Raw genomic sequence first — 5,495 nt, 5'->3', positions numbered from 1 at the left:
AATAATTTAGTATCATTTGTTGATTTGATAAATAAACCTTATGATAATCCTTCAACTCCATTTTAGTTTTTTAAAAAGGTAGACTTCATACTTTTCTTTTAAAACCTAGGTCACCATCTGTAATTCTTTCCTAAAAATCCTTCATTTTCTGTATAAAACTTCAAGACTTGTTACATTGTTGATTACCATATTAAAGAGATATGTCTGCCTGACCTTTCTGGGGGGAGTCAAGTAATAAAATAAACCATAAACTTTTGGAAGTTGGGGTGCCAAGTTGCTGACCCTAACTAGATGGTAAGGTTTTTGAGGGCAAGGATGTTATTTATTTTTGCTTGACTCTTAAGTGCCTAATATGATTCATTACAGATAGTAAATACTTCATAAATGTTCAATTTGAACAAATAAATGAATGACAGTCTAATAGGAATAGATGACACTTACAGAATACTTTAATATTTGCAAAGCACATCATCTCATTTGATCTTCATAACTAGGCTGTGGGGTAAGTGTTATGGGAATTTTTTTTTTGAAATGGAGCTGTGATTTTACTGATACAGGAAAATGCCAATGAGGGAACTTGTATTGAGGCAACTCGCTTTACTGATGGAGAGCAGAGAATATTATTCCCATTTTACAGATGAGGAAAGTGAGGTTCAAGCCTTGGCCAGGGTTACATAGTTAGTAAATGTTTAAGGTGGTATTTGAACCCATATCTTTTTGTCTCTAACATCACTGCTCCACCTACTTTGCCATGCTTCCTCTTTTCTATAATTGGAATTGGGGGTGGCCCGGACTAGATAAAGGGCACCATGAGAACCCCTTTTGCCAAAAAAAAATCTTTTCCTACACATTTTGCCAATTAAGGATGTACTTGTTTTAGCTTTAAACTCAACTGCCTCCTGGAAAAGTAAGCTTTATCAGTTATGCACAAGTTACTACTTATCACTTCATGTAGCAGAAAGAGTGTTGGATGTGGAGTTAGGAGAGTCTTGGGTTCAGATCTTGTAGTCAACACTTACACGACCATGGACAAGCCACTTAATCACTCTAAGCCTTATCTGTAAAATGTAAATAATATCTGCCTCCTTCACTGAGCTTTTGTGAAACTTATAGGTGATAATGTATCCAAAGCACTTTGTAACCCTTAATGCAAAATATAAATGTCAGTTATTATTCAATCAAATAGTCAAATTTTTAAAAAATCCCTAATCCCTAGCTAAAATCAGCAATACTGAGGAAGCACAATATTAAGACTTAGTGATAATTTTGGAACATGGGGACTTTTGGAAACGTATATCTAGCTAGAACAATGAAATAGCTGGGGATCAACAGCCAAAGAGTACTAAGAGAGGTATAAGCGTCCTATGCATCAGGGGAAAGAAGACTTAACAAAAGGAGAAGGGGAGCACAGAAAGGGAGGTGAGAAGGTACAAAAAGAAGCGCCTAGTTTGCTATTTTTTTTTATTAAGAGCCTATCGGCATCACTTAAATTCATCCCTAATTAGAGAAATGCCACAGAATGCTAGTTCTTATTCTATTGGACTCAAGTGATCTGAGTTTTAGTTACTGTTTAGTCACTACTATATGAGAGTAAGTAAGTCACTGAAAACCTTTGTGCCTTCATTTTGTTATCTTTAAAATTGAAAAAAAAATAACATATGCAGCTACCCGTTTCCCAGGGAGATGGAATTGCATTTTGGCATTGTCTCCATTTCCCATCATTTCATCCTCTCTCACATTAATCCCCAGAAAGGAATAGGACAGTCCCATAAGAGCCAAGGAAACAGTAGAACAGTGAAGATTAGATGACCTTGGCATGAATGCCAACTAAGTACACACTGATAAGGACACCTCTTCAGTTCAGCAGTCCCTCAGATTGTAAGAAAAATGTTCTGTAAATCCAGGTGGTTGTTAATAAATGACTGTTTCTTCCTAGAACTTGTTCAGAAGATGTTAAGTAGCCAGTTATTCTCTTGGTATGTCTAATACAAATAACTTCCATTTCTTTGATGCTTACCAGTTAGTCATGATATATTTATTAAGGGCTTACTATGTCCCAGGCACTGTGCCAAGATCTAGGGATGCAAAGAAGGTTAAAAAAAAAAAGGTCCTGCACTAGAGAAGCTCACATTTTTTTTGGGGGGGTGAGGCAATTGAGGTTAAGTGACTTACCCAGAGTCACACAGCTAATGAGTGTTGTGTGTCTGAGGCAGAATTTGAATTCAGGTCCTCCTGACTCCAAGGCCAGTGCTCTATCCACTGTGCCACCTAGCTGCCCTAGAAGCTTATGTTCTAATGGGAGAAACAACGTGCAGTAATTATGTGGCTACATGATAAATGCGGTTCAAATGAAAGGTAATCTCATACTAGCACTGTGAGTATATGCATATATGGGGGGACCTTAAGTAGATGCTGAATGAAGTTTGGTTGAAGGGAGTGGAGATTTGTAGCCCAGAGGTGACTGTGTGGGGGAGGTACGTGGGTGTGTAGAAAGGGAACAGGAGTAGCTCTCCACGTATTTGAAGGCTTGTCATGTGGAAGAAGAATGAGATTTGTTCTGCTTGGCTAGGAATAGTGGGTTAAAGTTGCAGAGAGGCAGATTTAGGTTCTAAGTAAGGAAAAAAATTAATAATAATTAGAGCTATCTGAAAATGGGATGGATTTTCTCAGGAGATAATGGATTCCCTGTCATTCATTGCAGGTATTGAAATGAAAGTTGAGGACCATTTGTTGGATATGCAGCAGGGATTACTGTTCAAGTAAGGTTCAGACAACTTAGCTTCTGAAGTTTCTTCTAACTCTACAGTTTATATTTTACAATAATCAAATTAAGGTTAAGAGATTTAAAAGATTTAGGTGGCTAACTCAACTCTTTCAACCCTAACTCTAGTGCTGGTCTCTACCACATTGTCTCTATTTCCATTTCTAACATCTATCTAACCTGAAGAGAGGATATTGATAAGGAAGGAATGATGGTTTTGGAGTCAGAGAACCTGGGTTCAAATCCTGGCTGTGCCATGTATTAATTCACTTAACCTCTCTGGGCCTCAATGTCCTTATCTTTAAAATGAGAGATATAGATAAATGACCTTTGAAGTATCATCTAACTCTCAAACTCTGATCCTGTGATCCACAGTGTTTGTTCTGAGGCAGCATTGTATCATGGAAAGAACAATGGACTTTGACTTAGAAGTCAAAGGTTCAAGTTCCAACTCCGCTGCTAACTACCTGTGTGACCTCAAACAGGTTATTTCATCTTGTTATACATGCATTTCATTATCTACAAAATTCAGGATAATAATTCTCCCCCTCCCCCAATCACATGGATTTGTTCTGAGGCTCAAATGAGCTAATGTTTGGAAAGTGCTATGTGAACAGGAAAGCACAGCAAGAATATGAGCTACTAATATTATTCCTCCTGTGAGTTGTTGAATGGCTTCAAATGAGCTTTTATCCCAAGGCAGGAGGTACTAGCACATTCTACTTATATTAATTTTCTCCAAAACTCTGATTCCCCTGTTTTTCGTTATTAATAAATTAGGTTTCATATCTTGCAAATTTATGATGTGGAAGCATTTTCCTGAAGCCATAATTTCTGGCAGCTGTTCTGACAACCCTTAATTTTTAGGTCTGCCAAGTCCTGGTATCTGTACATTAGAAAATAATCTGTATCTTGACCAAATGTCTACTCCTGTATCCAAAAATTCAAATCTATTGGCTGGCTATATAAATAATTACTGGATAAAGATGGCCTCACATAAATATTGATTCTGTCCAAATGAACTCATTCAGAAATACCCCCAACTGTAGTACATCAGGGAAAGTATGTATATATGTTTTCTTTTAAAAATCTAAGTTCATATGTTAGCCTTGTGCCCTTGTAAAGTCAGTGTATTGATGGAATGTGTTCATCTCTTCTCAATTTAAAGGTTGTTTACTTGACTGATTGTTCCTTTCTTCATTTGGGATTCTTAGCATATCAGATGGCATTTGCTGAGTTTTGCAAAGTGATAAATTTTGTAAAAATTTGCTCTATTCTTTAAAAATATTTTTAAAAATCCATTTAGATAGGCAAGGATATCCTAATGTAGACAGTGAAATTAAAAAAAATACTTTAAGGCCAAGGATAGAAGTGTCAACACATATATGACTTATTATTTTGATAAACACTTTAGGACATTAACAAGTTGAGGCATATAAGCAATGGTATCTCCTGGTTCTCTTCCCACTTCATTGATTGTGCCTTTTATGGTCTCCTCTATTATCTCTACTTCTCCCAAACTCTAAATATTAGAAAGCCTGAGGCTCAGTCCTTGGCTTTCTGTTTGTGTCTCTCTATACTCTCTACCTAGAAGAATATGTACACCTAGATGTGGTGGCACACACTTGTTATTCTTGCTACCAGGAGGCTAAGCCTGGTGGATCTCTTGAGCTCAGGAATTTTGAATTGCAGTGGGCTAAGTCAGCTGGGTGCTGCACTAAGTTTTGAATCAGTATGGTGAGCTCTGGGATCCCAGCAATGTATGTGTGTATGTGTGTGTGTGTGTGTGTGTGTGTGTGTGTGTGTGTGTGTGTGTGTGAACTAGGTTAACTAAGAAGGAGTGAACAGGCTAGAAATGGAGTAAGTCAGAGGTCATATGTGGATCAGTAGTGAATCAGGCCACCAGAAACCCTTGCTCTTCCAGTCTGCGCAAGATGGAGAAATTCAGCCTCAAAGAAGAAAAAAGTATATCTATCATCACAGTTTCAAATATCACTTCTAAATGGATGAGTCTAAAATTGATATCTTCAGCCCCAAACTCTCCTTAGTTCTAATTTCGTAACTATGAATCTACACTGAGTGTAGAGACTCTTAGCATCTTAGAATTGGAAGGGTTCTGGAAACCATTTAATCCAGTCTTCCAAGAACCATATGAATCTCTTCTTCTGTATTCCTGGTAGGTTATCAGATCCTCTATTAACATTTCTCTTGGTGGAGAGCTCACTCCCTAACAAGCCAGCTCATTCCATTGCTGGACAGTTGTTAGAAAGGGGAAGGGGTAAGGAAGAGAATAAGCATATACATAGTACTTACTATATGCCCAAGGCACTATGCTAAGTGCTTTACAAATGTTATCTAATATGATCCTCACAGCAACCCTGTGAAGTAAGTGCTATTATTATCTTTATTTTATAGTTGAGGAAACTGTGGCAAACAGTTTCTGGCAAATAGAAGTTAAGTGACTTGCCCAGGGTCACATAGCTAGTAAGTGTCTGAGGCTGGATTTGGACTCACATCTTCTTGACTCTAGGCACAATGCTCTATACACGGCAATGCCCAGCTACCTGAAAGTTCCTAGAAAGTTGTCAAGAAAGTTCTTTAGTCTGTTGAACTAAAACCTGCCTTTCTGCCACTTCTCCCTATTGGTTCCATGCTTTCCAGTTCATTAAACCTCAATGAAAATTATGTGATGTGACAGCTAGGTAATGCAGTGGATAGAACACCACACCTGGAG

Source organism: Vombatus ursinus, unplaced genomic scaffold, assembly GCF_900497805.2.
Source record: "Vombatus ursinus unplaced genomic scaffold, bare-nosed wombat genome assembly UNPS02006779.1, whole genome shotgun sequence".
Taxonomy (NCBI): Eukaryota; Metazoa; Chordata; class Mammalia; order Diprotodontia; family Vombatidae; genus Vombatus; species Vombatus ursinus.
This window is presented reverse-complemented; position numbering follows the sequence as displayed.